The sequence below is a fragment of the Benincasa hispida genome, chromosome 11 (assembly GCF_027475165.1).
Source record: "Benincasa hispida cultivar pf3 chromosome 11, pf3_genome.v1.1, whole genome shotgun sequence".
NCBI classification, from domain to species: Eukaryota; Viridiplantae; Streptophyta; class Magnoliopsida; order Cucurbitales; family Cucurbitaceae; genus Benincasa; species Benincasa hispida.
Window position 1 is genome coordinate 85,589,073 of NC_143488.1, and position 17,762 is coordinate 85,606,834.

The following is a 17,762-nucleotide window of genomic DNA, read 5'->3' on the forward strand; positions in this document are numbered from 1 at the left end:
ACATAGAAATGGTATCAAAGCTACAATCTTTACTTAGATATGTGTATAGGTGTGTGCATCGATATATAACGTAGTCATTATGTTCCTCAGTTGTGCTAATCAAACAAGTAATGGACTCCAGTTGTTTAGCTAAAAGTGATTGTTTGAGAGCAAACACTAACAAATCATTATCCGAGAGGAGACTTTGGTCGTCTTTTATTCGAGAGGAGAAATATTGTTGAAGCGCAATCAAAATCCCAAGATTATTAGATAGGGAAAAGATCCATAATATATAAGTGATGAAAACTATATCTCTAGTAATACGAGGTTCTTTTACGAGAAATTAAAAGTAAAGTTACGATAATTTATATATCTAAAATGAAGATAAGACCAAAGAAAAGTGTATCAATGAGTAAAAATAGATGAAGAGTGACCTGGTGAATGCCACTTTGATGAGCAAAAGCATTAGCTCCAACAATAGCTTTGTGTGGCTGTAGATTCAATCATACTCTTCTACCTGAAGAATATATAACACTCAATTTTACCTACCCTTCTCATTTAATTTAAAATAACCCTTTTTATTTTCAATAATTTTATCACATCATTTTTAATAACTTCTTTTTGTAATTAAAATGATAATTGGAATTGAAGATATCAACACTCCTATATATTCATTACGCATAATAGTTTTTGCTTTAAGTTGTTCTATTAATTTGATATTAAAGCAATTTAGATTCAACTCGAAAATAGATACGTGGATAAAGATGTCTATTATCATATCAAAAGTCGATATTTCATCTTCCTATCTCGCAAGTATTGAAAATAAAAAACCACGTAACGATGAACTTACAATAAGATTAAAGGATATAAATATGTTTAACTAAAAGATGCTTTGAACTTCTATTTGATGTTAGATATGATTGTTGTCATCTAAGGATAAAATGGTATGAAATTTTAGAAAACAATATTATTTCATTGGTAAAAGTAAATATATATCGTGTTTATTGATCACCAAATTAAGCAGGTTAGTGTGAGTGTCTCTAGGTAACTTTCGGGATTTGGGATAGGAAAAAAATGCATCTATTTTACCTTCAATTTGATAATGATACGATCTAATTTGTTTCTCCTCAAATAAATTTTATTGTTAATTAAAGCAAATTTTGTTTTCTTTTAGTTCATTTAGGATATAAGAGTCCCATATATGATAGATATAAATAAATTACCTCCTCTAGCGAAGCATTTCCAGCTCTCTCACCTATGCCATTTATTGTGACCTCAACTTGCCTTGCACCAAAGAGACCAAAATCAAACCTGCCTTATCTTGGAACTTGGAGCAAAGATCAACCGATAAAAAAAAGTCTATATCTTAGAAAAGATTTCTTACACGTTGTTATGGATAATTTCAAATCGGTAAAACATAAAGATAAAAGTAAAATTAAGAGAGTTAATCCAAAAAAAAAAAAAAAAATCCAAAAGTGACCGGTAGTAGGACTAGGAGGATTTATAATAAATAGGGAGAAAAGGTAATTTGGCCAAGACCCGATTGGATCGTCTCGATCTCGATAGTTGAGGCCCAGGTCAAACTGACGCCAAACTCAGTAATCCCTCGCGAGTGGCCAATCCGGATCGACCCTCTATTCTGGAACATCCCTAGTGGTCCAAATCCAGTCCTAAATGTTCGATTTTCAAATAAGTAGAGGACGTAGATTCCAAATCCGAAAGGGATAAAAAAGACCCCTATGCTCCATTATAAATAGAGCATGACAACCCTGCAAAAGGTAAGTTCTACTCGTTCAACTCTAGCTTGCTCTATCTCTTTTGCTAGACATTAACTTAAACATCGAACGTTCTGTGATAGGCACCACACCGGTATTTTCTTTTCTTGTCTTGTAGATTGTCTTTCTTCTCCAAAATAATAAATTTACAAGGCATGTGAAGGTCAAGTGAATTTCCTTATCCGGATTTTGCGATCATCACACATATACTTTTTTTCACTCATATTTGGACTAATCATTAGATAATATATTATTTTATTTTATGAGTCTCTTCAAATGTTCTTGACAAACAATATTGTCCCGTTTGGTAACCATTTTATTTTTTAAAATTAAGCTTATGGACACTATTTCAAACTTCAAATTTCTTCATTTTGTTATTTACTTTTCACTAATGGCTAAGAATTCAACCCCTGTATTTAAAGACGCAAACCATGGTAAAAAATGTGGATGAAATATGTTTAATTTTAAAAAAAAAAACAGAAACAAAAAATCAAATAGTTATCAAAATTGACCTAAATTTTTTAGACAATAATAGTATTAAAGATATTTTTCCCTTGAATGCAAACTAATTTTGATAATATAAATAATTAGAATTATGATTATATCCTAAAAGTATATATATTGGAATGATCGTAGCTCTATCATGTCAATAAAACATGCTTCTTAAACCTCATTTGATAACAATTTTAATTTTTCTTTTTTTATAATTTTTACTTGTACTTGTTTTTTTCATAATTTGAAAATATTTGAATTATTAATCAAATTCTAAAAATATAAACAACTTTCTTGAAACTATTTTTTTAAAACTTGGGTTTAAAGAAACTGAATATTAGGTGTTTGGCAAAAAGAAAAAAAAAAGGGCATATTAGTAATACTTACTGCTATTGTGTTGGCAGTTGCTAGTCCAAGATCATTTTGGCAATGTGTTGAAATGATGACATTTTGAAAGCCAGGAGTGTTAGATTTTATATCAGCAATCAACTTCCCATATTTAAATGGCACAGTATAATCAACTGTATCTGTTATGTTGAGAGTAGTTGCTCCAACTCTTATGACTTCACCAAGAATTTCATATAGGAATTCTTTATCAGATCTGATCATATACAACACAACAAAACCAAATTACATAAACAGTTGATTATATATTTATTTATTTATTTTATAGGACATTGGTTATTCTTCCAATCTAGTTCACTACTTTGAATTTCATTAATGATAAACTTACTTGCTATGATTCTTAGTAACTTTAAAGAAATTTACACCTCCTACTATTCAATTCCTTGGACCAAACACACGTTTAGGGGCCGTTTGTTTCACGAACATCCTAGATTTCTATGGAGCAGACATCTGGATTAGCGTGTTTGTTTTGCGGTATTGTAAAATGTTTATACATCTAAAGATTTCTGGACATCCTAGGATGCACGAATGGAGGGCATCTGAAGATGTCCTCCTAAAAGATGAGTTTCCAGATTCCCAAGTTGAGGGCATTACCCTCCATTTTTGTTCTTCCTTTTTATTTTATTTTGCACACACATATATACTATCAACCATATATAACATATATTTTCGGTTATATTGTAATTATTATTATTTTTTAGCAATATATTTAAATTGAAATTTAAATAAATATTTATTTTATAGAAATTTTTAAGTTATGATATATTATTTTGTTGAGAAAAATAACATACAAAAATAATATAAATTGTATTAATTTTAAAAGAAATTCAAATTGATAAAAACAAATATCTTATATAAGTTTAAATCATATCAAATTAATTATAAATTAATAAATAGTCGTACGGGCATTATAAAAATATTTTCAGCTGCAAAAATATTCCTACAAAACAAACATGGTAATGTAAAGATGTCGGACATCTATAATTCCGGTATCTAAGATTTCGGTTACCTACCTTCCCAAAAAATAAATTGCCCTAGGTATAAAAGATTTTTCATGAGATTTAGATTGTCTTGGGAGTGATTCTAAAATAGTTAAAATTATTCTTGACATTTTCAAAATCATTCTGAAAGATGCTTTTAATCATTAATCAAATTTGATAATAAGAAAATTACATTTAAAAATGTAAAATTAAATATTAAATTAATTTAGAGTGATTCAATTAGGCATGTTCAAAGTGATTTTGAATATGACAAATGTGAATTTAATAATTTCAAAATCACTCTCAAACATGCACTAAAGGTTTCATATGATATTTATTTTTCTTTTTGACAATTAAGTCTATAAATACTGCTTTCACTTTATTGGGTTTTATGTTTTAGTGCTCTACCCAATATGAGTGTTTAATTTTGAAAACTGAAAATGTAAGCCCCGTTTGGTAACCATTTGGTTTTTTATTTTTGTTTTTAAAAATTAAGCCCATTACATCTGCATTTTTACATATTTCTTTAATACAATGGTTGAATTTTTAGTCAAATTTTCTAAAAATATTGTTTTCACTTTATTGGTTTTTATGTTTTAGTGCTCTACCCAATATGAGTGTTTAATTTTGAAAACTGAAAATGTAGGCCCCGTTTGGTAACCATTTGGTTTTTTATTTTTGTTTTTAAAAATTAGTCAAATTTCAAAAACAAAAACTACTTTTTGAAAACTACTTTTTAGTTCTCAAAATTTGGCTTGGTTTTTTAAATCATTGGTAAAGAGTAGATAACAAAAGAAGAAATTTAGGAGTGGAAGTAGCGTCTTAGACTTAATTTTTAAAAATAAGAATAAAAAATAAAATTGTTACTGAACGAGATTACAATTTTTTAAAACTTATTTTTGTTTCGAGTTTGAGGTAGAATTTAAATCTTGTTTATCATAGAGAAGATCTAGACTACCATTAAGAAATGGTGAGAAAAAAAAAAGAAAAAAGAAAAATAGATAGTTAACCTAAGGGCTTATTTGATAAGAATAAAGTTTATTATTGAATTAAATATGGGGTATGCTCGATATTCTGTTCTAAATATCTTTATTACAAGTCAACACATAGATATATGTTGTTGAAAATTTAATTTATAAAACTTGTCGGACAATTAATAAATTAGTCTAATTTGGACTAACTCGTGTAAATCGACATCATTTAACATAAATTGATTGGAGTGAGATATACAATGTAGATCAAATTTGAACAATATTTGAGGGATAAAATTTATTAGAATTATATTTTTAAAAAATCTAGCTTTGGGCTTGAAATTGTATTAAATGCTATAAACTCTTTGTAATGGCTGTAGATTTGTTTTAATATAATCCACATTATATATTTTAGGTTAGAGTATCATTTTAATCTTGGTTCGTTCAAATTTAATACTTATATATTTTTAATAAATCTTAAATTTAATTGATCAAAATTAATTTGTATTGAATTTAGATAAATAATAATAATAATTTCATGTAAAAAAAATATACAATATGTGAATATGTTATCAAAATTTATTATGAAAATGCTCATATATAACAAAAGTTAATTTTAAAAAGTCAACAATGAACTAGTAGTGCAACGTTAAGATTTATTGGAAGTACATGGACTAAAAGTGGACATTTGAAAGTATATGGAATAAAATCGAACAATTTTGAAATGATAGAGAACAAAATGATACTTTAATATGTGCAATAAATTTGTTTAATTAAAAAACAAGAAAAAAGAAACTTTATCAAATATAATTTTGGTTCTACATTTTTTTTTTCAAGAAGTAAGAACTAAAGATAGTTATTAACGTCTCTCTTTCTAATTCTTAAAAAAAGGGACAAAAAAAATTAGAAACGAAAAAAAAAAAAGGGAGAAATGGCGGACTCTAAATAATTGGAAAACAAAAAACAAAAAGATGGGAAGGAGGGATATGGTACTCAAATGGAATGGAAACCAAAGGATAAAATCTATAATCACTTAGAGTAATGCTAACTATATCCATCTTCATACATTTCTTTAATCAAGAAAAAATATAAATTTTCTTAAAAAAAGAGAAACTTGCCCCACGACAATTTATAGTTAAATATTTAGGGAACGTTTGGGGCAATGAGTTAGTTATTATAATTCTAGGTTATGATAGCTTGTGTTCGGGTGTAGATTATTTTAGTTTGGGTTATAATAGTATATGTTCGAAGTGTAAATTATTTTAGTTTGAGAAAGAAATAGTAAACACATAGCAAATAATAAAAAAATGATGAATATAAAATAGTAGAACCTGTAGTAAATAGTAAATATCGTAGCAAATGGAGATTTTGAAATAGTGTTAATGGTAGCTAATTGGAGGTTTTAAAATAGTTAGGTGGTTATTATATTTTGATGATAACTCTTGTCCAAACGTCTTTTTAAATTGTGTAATTGAATGCAGTTTTGAGATACAACCAAATATATTTTTTTTTCACTTAGCCAATAATTGAGAAAAAGGAGGGAGGGTAGGTGCTTTAGATTTTAATGTGTCAAAGTGTGGTTTAGGCCTTACCCGTGGGCCATGGCCAAGTTTCATGTTTAGTCAATTTTTAGGTGAGGTTTCTACCCTTTTCTTTTGTTTTCCCCTCTCTCTCTCTCTTCCCCTCTCTATTGCTTTTTGAACGGTGGGATTTCGAGTTATTTCGTATTTTTGGTTTTCTTTGGTTTTATTAAATTTTAGATAAGTGATCACCATAAATTGAAACTAGTATATATGGATTTTGTTGTAGTGATTATTGATTAGTAGAAGATCTTTACTAACGTGTCGATAGGTTAGTATTTTTATTATTTTTCGACAACATGTAGAAATGAAGAAGAAATTACCTGCCAGCATCCTGAGGACTAAACTCAACGTCATGCAAACCTCACCATATTCCTAACAATCTCAACCACTTCCCCTCTTGTCTTTCTAAGCTTATGCTTCAAATGAAATTCACTTGTTGCTATGAACATATGTATCCTTGGTCTCTTGGCATACTTTACAGCCTCCCATGCAGCTCGAACATCACTCCGATACACCTCGAGAAACCACAAATCACTGGCACGTACCGGTCCTTACCGACCACATTCCCGACCTCTTTCGCAACCATCTCCACAGCCTCAAAGTCCTACCTTGAGGCTGTCGGGAACCCCGCCTCAATTGCATCGACACCGAGTTTCACAAGCTCATGGGCAATGTGGAGCTTTTGCTTCGACGTCAGAGCTGCACCTAGGGATTGCTCACCATCACGAAGAGTAGTGTCGAATACGCGAACGTAGGAAGCATCCGGAATGTGATTCGGGATATAGGGTGGACGTTATTGAATCGAAGAAGCTACACAACATGATGTTATTGGACGACGGCCAATATTAACATAGTTATTAGGTATTGACAATGTCATCGGTATCAACATCGAAATCGACATCGACGTTGGCAGCAAAAGGCTAATGAAAATTATCTTTGAGGTCTCCCCTTCTCTCTGTTGGAGTGATTTGAGTACACCAATATAATTGTGGACATAAAATAACGCAGTACATATTCTTTATCGTATTTTTTAAAAAAACAGATTGGTATCTCTATAGCTGAATAATAAAAGGAAAAGTAGCTTCTGATATTTTGAAAAAAGAAGACAACTCAAATCTTACACGTGAAATTTTGCAGCTTGCTTTTGGAAGTATAGAGAGGAAAAAAATATCGTTCATAACAAGTCAAAAAGTCAAAATTGTTTTATAAAATAATTAATAAAAGGTCAAATTTCAGAATTGTATTCTCATTTTTATTCCTATGTTTTATTTAATCTTTTTTTTAAAGAATGCCTTAGTTTTAAATTAATTTTATATTTTTATGTTAAAATTCAAATCAAAATATAAATGTTATTAGAAGGTGTAAAATTGAAGAACTTCATTCTTTTTGTTTTAAAATTTAATTCGCTATTTTAATAAGTTCATTCTAATGTAACAAATTTCTTAAATTTAAAAACTAATTTTTATTTAACGTTATTAATTTTTTTAATTCATAATTTCATAAAACAGAAGACAAGAAATGTCTATGAAACATCTTATATATTTTTTAATAAAAAAGATATGAAAAAAGTTATCAAATACAGTTTTGCCCTAATTAAAAACAGAAAACTAGAACAAAAAATCAAGGTTTATTTTTATCTTATTCTTATTTTTTATTTTTAATAGTACAAGAATCAAGGATGTTACCAAATTAAATAGCCAATAGGTCTCAGTTTAATATTTTTCAATAAAAATAGAAACATGGGATGGTAGGATAAAATCAAAGCTAATTTTATAATCATTTTCCATATTGGAAATTTAATAAGTATTGTGAAAATTAGATTAGAAATATCTATAAAGGAAAAAAAACCCAAAAAAACTAATAATAATTAAGGAATTCATAAATCTTCTCAACTTTTTTACAATTAAAATGGTTCTTATAATTGAACACATAGAGTAGAGACCTCTAGATCTCAACGTCTAGTTTGGGACAAATAAATCAATCAATTTGGTAAATGCATTACCAATCTTTTTCACATATCCACCAAGTCGGTTCCATTAGAGACAGCATTAAATAGCTATTAACTTATAACCTCCCCAACTTTTAAATTAGTAATTAATAAAAGGTTTATTTTTAAATAAGGAAAAATAAGTCAACTTAATTATAAATATAATAAAATGTCATTAGATCGCGATAAACTTCTATCACGACTTGCTCAATAATAGAAGTTTACTGCAGTCTATCACTGATAGATAATGACATTATATTTTGTTATGTTTCAAAATATTTTCAACAGTTTTACTATTTAAAACAATTACTTATAATAAAATAATATATTGTTTTCATATATTAACTAAAATAAATGAGAGCACGGAGGAGGAGGTAGATAGCTCAACTTACGTACGAATTTGTTATGATCCGAGGAAAAAAAAAGAGTAATATTGAGCTTTGGGCATTCAAACTTTAAAGGGAGATAACTAGTTCAACCATTTTTTTTCAATACATAACCTAATTTAACCATTCAACCATATTTACGGGTTAAAAATACATAATTTGTGATTTAGATAATTTAGAATCTTTACTATATTTATCGAAAAATTATAAACAATAGCTTCTTCAAGTTTTCATTTTTCAAAACTAGCATGTTTTTTTAAAATTTATTAGAATAGTTTTTTTTCTTTTACTTCCGAATTGATTTAGACCTTCTCGATACATCTCAGCCACCAGGATTTTATTAATTTTTTTAAATATTATATTATCTTCCAAAATCTCATACTAAGTCTTATATATTTTCAAAATTTCTGCAAATTCAACCAATTATTATATCAAATATTTACATAACTTTTCAAATCTTTAACCCCATTTATGTTCCACAATTACATTGAATTTCAGAATTATCCAAATGATTTTCAAGTGATTTGATTGTGATTTTTAAAATTTGATAAAAAAAAAACAAATTTTGCAAAAACAATTAAGTAAAATATGAGAAATATGTAGAATCTTGGTGTTAATTTGTCTGACAATTCATCGAGAAAGCTCAAATATATAAAATATCGGTGTTAATCTACCCTAAATTAGTACATAGATTTTATATATTTTCCATATCTTACCATTTTTCTTTTTTTGCAAAATTTAAAAAATTAAAATGTAATAACTTGAGATCCATTTATATAATTGATAAATCCATTTGAAAGTTTGGAAATTCATATAATTATGGAAAATATTTGAAAAATTATGTTATAATATTTAGTAAAGATAAGTTAATTACGAAAATATTTGAAAGTATATAAGATTTGGGAAGATTATATAATATTTGAAAAAATTAACTGAATCTCGGTGGATAATGGCCGAGATGTATCAAGAAGGCCGATAAGTAAGAAAAAGTTAATTTTTTAATTAAATGTCGATGGCTAATCTTATCTGAAATGGATTAAGAAAAACTAGTTGAATGACTTTTCAAAATGTGTGTTAGTTTTGTAAAATGAAAGCTTGAAGAGACAATTTCTAACCATTTATCATATTTATTTCAGAAAAAAAAAAACTTTTACTATATCAGGGCTCCTACATTTGCTCTGTCTAAATTAAAATTTTTTAGTTACCGATATCAATATTAACATCAATCTTTTCATCCTCGGTTAAAACTAATTTGTAATTTCTTCAGGTAATGTGAATAGGAATTAATTGATTTCCAATGAGATGCGTCTTTGTTTCCTTCTAAAAAGTACTATAGTTTGGAATATCAAAAGGGTTCATAAAGTTTATGCATTCTTTTTCATACACACACATAAATAATATAAGAAATTGGAGTAAATATTGGGAACAATTAGGTTATATAGGCAGATATTTTTCCCTCTTGAATATTGAGATTCAAGTCATTTGCGGGGATGAAGTTAAAAAAAATATAGTGTATTTTCAAACTATTTACAAAAATTGGGTATATGGAAAAGTATTTTTATAAATAGGTGGGAATGAAAAGTATTGACAAAAGTAGGGTAGAGATATCGTGTACAGAGTACACGATTAGCATTTAGAAGAATCGGGGTACACGATTAGCATTTAATCCAGTCAACACCACATCGGTTGACTTGGTTGACCGGTCGCATGGACTAATTATTTTTTTAATTGGAGATGTACAACAATATTAAGACTTTAGGACCGGTCCACAAATTCCTTCATTATTAAACTTAATTATATATTTAATCTACAATGAAAACATAATTATTCTGCACTCATATTACAAAAAAAAAGATGTTATGATACTAAAGAAGATTTATAAATAGTTCTTTAATTTGAAAATTGAAGTTTACAAGAAAGTTAAAGACGACCCCACTGGTCCTTACCCCACATGGGGTTGTCTTCGTGTGCCTCTAAATTAACTTCACTCTGCTGTCGTTGTCGTCTACGATGAATACGTCTTCGATCAGTGTCAGCAACATTGAGTCGTCTTGTTTTTTCTATGTTGACTAATGTTTGGTGACACATTGAACCCAACTCTGGTAAGTTGTGCTGCACTGAATATTGTTGTACATCTCCAATAAAATTATTCTATACGATGAAAAAATAAATATTAAACAATATTCATGTCATATATATGGAAATATCTGATTTTAAATCTCTTACCATGCAGTAATAGTAAGCATCGCCTCGTGATTGAATCGTACTAGGAAAAGTTGTCATTTGATACCGCTGGCCCATTTGTTATTTCTCCCTGTGCACATCGATCATATCGTCCATGCTAGTAGGATATATATTCCGCGTGAATTTGACACCATTCTTGGTCGTGTTTACCTCTCAAATCAATCTGGTGTAGTGCTGGGAGTGTATAAATCCAATTGTGAACGATGCGTATTATGTTGATATAGTTGTACAGGATTAGAAGGACCAGACTTCATTACCTAAGAAGTTCAAATTATATTACATAATAAAATCCATCACATAAAAGATACATAAAAAGTACATAAAAAGATACAATTACATGAAAAATAAATTCATTACATAAAAAGTACAATTACATAAAATGAAACTATTACATAAAAAATATAAGTACATAAAAAATACAATTACATAAAAAATACAAGTACATAAAATATACAATTACATAAAAAATATAAGTACATAAAAAATACACCTAATGACCCGAAGACGAAGCACCTAATGTACATTGTGAACAAGTATGTCTGTTATGTCCATCTGTCTTGCAAATTCTACATTGAACTTTTTGACTTGCCTCTCTGCAATCCATTTCATTATGAATGCACGTATTTTTTAGCCGACCCTGTTCTCTTAGTAAGTCCGCATACGAACAAACTTCTGTAAATAATAATTCTGGCCAATAATCTGGGTGTTCTATTGGATGGAAGCGACCTTCATAAAATCACTTGAAATTGGACAATTTGTAACATTCATCAATAAGAGGTATGTATGTCAAATGCATGTGATTACAAACTGCAATTACATGAAAGCGTGAAATCTTGAATGACTACCACTTATTACAAGAACAAGTTCCTTGTTTCAAGCTCAAAACTTGTGTGTGTTGTCCTTTATAGAGAGAAATCATACTTATGTCAGTTTGTACTTCAAAAGCTTGAGTTTCCCTGTCAATAGATGTCACTGTGTGCGTAGATGCTCATTTTTCCCACCTCTTAATTTTCTCAGGACATATTCTGTATACATGTCCCCATGATCGAGTGTTTCACTGATCTTTTGTCTTCGACGTTCAAAATACAGTATTGTGCGATAAAATGTTAGCCTAACCAAAGAAGTAATTGACAACATTCTAGCACCTTTAAAAACACCATTCATGCATTCAATTGCATTACTTGTCATTCACTCATAGCGGTACCCACCGTCATGTGATTGGGTCCATTTTTCCAAGTTAATATCTGAAAAATATTCAAGGCATTCAAGGTTCAATTGTTTCAATTCTTTCATGCACCAAATGAACTTGCGCCTTTGGTGTTGATTTCCTACCTTAAACACAAAATCTTTTAGTTGCTTTGATTTATATTTCGTATTGAAATTACTGGTAACATGGTGAAGACAATATTGATGGTACGCTCTAAGTTCATTCCAATCAATTTCCTCATTATTAATTGCGGTAAAAATGCCATGTCTATCAGAAATCAAGCAAATACCATCTCTTTGGGTAACATATTCACACCATGCCCACAAAAACCATAACCAACATGACGGATTTTCACTTTCAGCAATAGCAAAAGTAAGGGAAAATATATGCCAGTTTGCATCAATAGATAAGGCGGTCAATAATTTTTCCTTATACTTTCCGTGGAGATGAATTCCATCGATCTAGATTAATGGCCTACAATGTTTGAGCCCTTCTCTTGCAGGACCGAAGGACCAAAAAACTCGACAAAAAATAGTCGTATTTGGCACATTAGACGGAAGGAAATACCAATCTGATCGTGTTCTTGGATTGTAATGAACAAGAGCACTCAACCAATACAGAAGCTCTGAATATGATTTCTCCCAATCACCAAACACAGCAATCAACGCTTTTCCCTTGGCTTACCATGCCTGTCTATAATTAACATTATAGCTATATTGTTTTTTAATTGATTCTTGGAGTAGGGCCACAGGTACCCAGATCAGCTCTAACCAAATTTTGTGTTTCCATACTCATAAAATTTGAATCAAGCTGTGAATGATCATGTGTTAATTCTGAAAACAAACATGAGTGTTCCCTTGAAATTTGGTGATTTCGATCATCCCATGAGTTTCACGCCGACATGCCCGTAACCTCTAATCACAACCATCCTTCCACTGTTTACATTTGACATACCAAAGATCTTGATTTGATTCCACTACAATAATCTCATAGTGTTTTGTCACACAATATTTTTTTATAGCAAGCTGTAAATCTTCTTTAGTATTAAATAACATTCCTTTCTGTATTAAACTACAATTATCTACACATATACTCTTTTCCTCCAAAGTTGACCCTTATTCACATGTTGAATTTGTAATTTTCCAATCTATTTGAGTGAACATATTTGACGGTACCAACTTAAGATCATGTTCCCCACTACTATCGTTTCCAAATAATTCATATATCACCGTCTCCATTATTTCTAGGTTCAAGAACAACTAAATCTTCAGGACGCATCGACATATTTATTATAATTTTTTCAACTATTATAGTTGACAAAAAATATGTTATTATGTCAACCCAACAAAATCCAATTTCTAAGTTAACATATAAGATCTAAACATTATAAATTTAAATCAACCCAAATCTAAGATCCATAAACTATACATTTAAATCAACCCAAATAAAAATAAAATAGTATATCCATGAATCATACATTTAATTCAGTCTAATATATATATATATATATATATATATATATATATATATATATATGAAGCAATCTTCATTTTTATAAACATATACATATATTTTCTTAAATTAGCGCAACAAATAGGCCAACATAATCATCCAAAAAAATAGCCCAACAAACTCTAATTTCTAAGTTCAATATATATCCAAAAAATAAATCATGGATCCATAAACTACACATTTAATTCAGCCCAAATGCAAACAAAATTATATATATATGAAGATTATACATTTAAATCATGGATCCATAAACTATACATTTTCGAACTTGATCCTCATTTTTATAAACAAAATCATATATTGGGAAAACTTAAAGAAAAAACTTTACCTCGATCAAAGAAAACGTTTCGGATGGAGAAAACCCTTCGGTAGATCGGCTCACGGAATTGGAGGAAGAAGAAGGCTACGATGGTAATGGTTTTAAGATGGAAGAAGAAGGATTCAGATGGTTTTCGGAGCAGGAGGAAGCAGAAGAGGCACCGCGGTTTAATGGAGAATGAAGTCGTGTACTCGATATACGACTTAGGGTAATCGTGTACCTGTACACGATTACCTCAGCCAACGTTGCATGACTGTCACATTGGCAGTCTCCGCGTGCAAGATTACAGGCACTCGTGTACCGGGTACACGATTTAGATCTAATCATGTACTGGGTACACGATTAAAATACCTATTTTTGTCAATCTTTTCAACCCTATAATTAAAACACCTATTTTTGTCCATCTTTTCAGCCCTACCCTATTTTTGTTAATATATATTAAAATAACATTATTTTAAAAAAATTCCATTTGCAGTGTGTATTGTATTTATAATATCAATTACTAGTGCAACATATTCTCTGACTTGTCCCATCTGGTATACAACAACTCAACTGAAACGTTGTATAGCTCAAAGTAATTTGCACTAAAAGGTTAAGCTAAAAACTCTACAACTAAAAACACTATTCTTTTGACCAATTGATCTTAAAAGAGCAATAAAGAGAAGAATGAAGATTTTAATCTTGTTGTTTTATGATTGGAGAGAAAGATAAGAGAGTTATTTGTAGGAAACTTTAGATCTATAAAACTTAATACAAAATCTAAGTAAATATATGATCTTTTAACCTTTCTTGCAATTACGTTTTCTTATGTACTCATAATCATAATATGTGGCAATGGATAAGAGAATCCAGATCGATCTAAGCATGACAACAGGTGAGAAAGTTTCTTTATAGTTCACTCCCTCAATTTGGGTATAACCTTTTGCCACTAGTCTAGTCTTAAAGGTCTGTACCTTACCATCTACATCTCTTTTTCTTTTGTAGATCCATTGCAACTTATAGATTTTACTCCATCAGGTTGATCTACAAAATTCCAGACAAAGTTGAAGTACATTGACTTCATTTCTAGATTTATGGCTTTAATTCGCTCATTTTTATCGACATCTTCCATTGCTTGCTTGTTAGTTAATGGATCCTACACCTCATCATCAGATATGATGTCTTGGGCTTTTTTTAAACCCATATAGCGAATATGTGGATTCATAACCCTCCAATTATGTCAAGGCATTCTAAACTCTTGAGATAAATGTGCTTGACTAGATGAACCTTTTGGGTTTTATGTCCTAAAACTCGTGGTATGTAAACAATGAAGCTTATTTTGAAAATTCAATAAAGGTGTTATTGAATAGAAATCTAATAAACCTAAAAGTCCCTTGACTATTGGATGAGTACTTGAACTTGTTCGAGTAAATAGTCAAAATGATCTATAGTACATGGATAAGGTTGGGTACCTTATTCTGGTAACACTATTGGATACGGCCTGCTCTGTAGTTGTTACAAGAAGTTGTAAAGTGCTACAAAAGAAGTGATCCTAATTCGTTCATGTTGGACATGAGGAATGAGGGTGTCCTTGTGCAAAAGAGTTTGTACAAGATCGGACCACGAAATGAGTCACTTTTACTTTATAACGTTGTTTACTATTTAAGACTGACTATTTCAAAACGATGACCTAGGTAACTTGACCTTAATCCTGAGCTAACTATGAACTCCTATTTATTCGAGATTGCCCTTAGATTTGCATAGGTGAGGGTTGGCTCAACAACTTCGACTCAACACGACTGCCATTTCAGAAGTAAGACTGAATAGATAGCTGGGGATATAGGGTGCAAGAGGGAATTCACTCCTACTCGCTTTAGGGATAGTAGAGAAGTTGTTCCCCTTAAATGATGATTCTGAGGCTTAAACAAGGGATTCTACACTCTCATTTGGTATGTGAGGGCTTGGTTTTATGATTGGATCACAAAACAATTGTTTATTAGGGGATCAGTGGGGATTTAAGGAGCAAAAGGTAATTTCGGGGGTAAAATAAAGATTTGACCTAGCCGTTATTACGAACAACTTGTGAAGGGTTAACTTACTAATCATGGTTATATCAAGTGAATAAAATATATCTACAATGAAGGGAGTTCAACTATGGGCTTTAGTGGAGTGACCCATTAGTTAACGAATGGGGGTTAGATCGAGTGAGTTTAATCTTGGATCGTTAGAGCTTATGATCTGTAGGTTCATGAGGTTCCCCTACTAGCTCGAAAGTAGATTAGTTCTAGAGTAGTGTGATAAGTTAATTTGAAACGTTCAAATTGGAATAAAAAAGAATTGGAGAAAATATATTTAAATATGATTTAAATATATGAAGATGAATTTGTGTAAAAATTAATTTAATATTGGATATTAAATTAATTAGAATTATTTAAATTGTTTAAATAATTATTTATTAATTTTATTAGAAAATTAATTTGTAAAATTAATGAATTTTGATTTTAGAAATAAAATATGATTTTAAAATCAAAATAGATTTTGGAAATTGAATAATCACACAAACTTGAAAAATGGGTTTTTCAAGTTCATCTTGAAAGTAGCTTACAAGGAACCCACCATCTCTTCTTTGGTTTACTCCTAGCATGAGCTGCATCCCATGCAACACATCTCTTTGCATGATAGTCTACAATATATTGAAGATATTGGAGTGAAGAATGAAGGATGAACTGACTGAATTTTTGCTGAAAAATTCGGATGAAGAAGGTGTTCTTCAATGGGTTGGTTCAGTGAACTTTCTCCATTTTTCCTTTGATTCCAGCTTATTTTGAGTTCCACAACTCAATCTAGAGCACCAAGATGATAGTAAGGAAGATCTTGTGGTGGTCTACACAAGGATTTGGAGGATTTTGCAGCTGAAAAATGGAGATTTCGATGGTTCGGCCAAAGTATATTCTTGAAACCCATTATACTCTGTTTTAGCATGTTTCTTTTCAACCAAAATTAATCAATTAGATTTTTTATGGATCCTAAACTCTTCCGCTGTATGATGGTGTCGATCCAACAACTGGTATCAAAGCATCTTATAAGCATTCGATTCAGATTAATTCTGGTTTGGTGGATGTTTTGTATGAAAATATGAAACTGCTGTAATGATATGGTTTTCTGAGATTTGGCCTTTATTTTCTCTTTTATTGCCCGTTTAAATTTGTAATTGGCTCTTGCTTGATGAGCTTTAATGTCTTCCCAAGAGCCTATAATTTATTTGGAGTCATTAGAGTTGAAATTAAGCTATAATTCGAAGAAACAAGTGAAGGGATCGAGTTGTAGATTCAAGACGATTAACCTCTGTTCATATCGTCGTTGAGCTTCAGTAGCTAAATGATTGTTTAGCATCATGCTTTAGACGACATGAAGGAAAATCTAAACGATCGTGTAACTTCGGGTGTTAATCGTTTAGGTGTTGTGCGCTAGACGATCGTCTACCTCGGGAGCTAAGCGATGCATTGTTTTGCTATGCGATGGCACTACATGATCGTGTAGCTTCGGGTGGAAGCTAAGCAATGCGACGAAGAGTTATGTGATGGCGTTTAGCGATCGTTTACACGATTGTTTACCTTTGATCAGGAGCTAAGTGATGCAGCGAAGAGCTATGCGATAGCATTGAGCGATCGCTTACACGATCGTTTACATTTGATCAGAGCTAAGTGATGCGGCGAAGAGCTATGCGTGATGGAACACGAGACATACGCAGCGGAATTAGGATCTAATTACAATTTAATTGCTTTTAACTTAAAGGAAAAAAACATGCAATTTGAAGGAAAAACAGTAATTATAATTACCTTTGTAGCTCCCGAACACCACTTTTTCTCGTTGAATCTCAACTCGAACTCTTCCAGACCACCACTAGAGTTGACTTACTATCCTCTGGACTCAGAACCGAGTT

The 17,762-nt window shown here is 30.4% G+C and overlaps 1 pseudogene across 1 annotated transcript; it reads right to left on the bottom strand.

Annotated features, from left to right (window-relative positions):
* Positions 1 to 1,479: 1,479 nt before the first annotated feature.
* On the bottom strand, positions 1,480 to 7,150 carry LOC120090882 (2-isopropylmalate synthase 2, chloroplastic-like; annotated as a pseudogene). The gene is made up of 3 exons (XR_016524646.1): positions 6,506 to 7,150; positions 2,634 to 2,847; positions 1,480 to 1,649 (listed from the first exon to the last, which is right to left on the bottom strand). The product of XR_016524646.1 is annotated as a 2-isopropylmalate synthase 2, chloroplastic-like (transcript).
* Between the last annotated feature and the right edge of the window lie 10,612 nt (positions 7,151 to 17,762).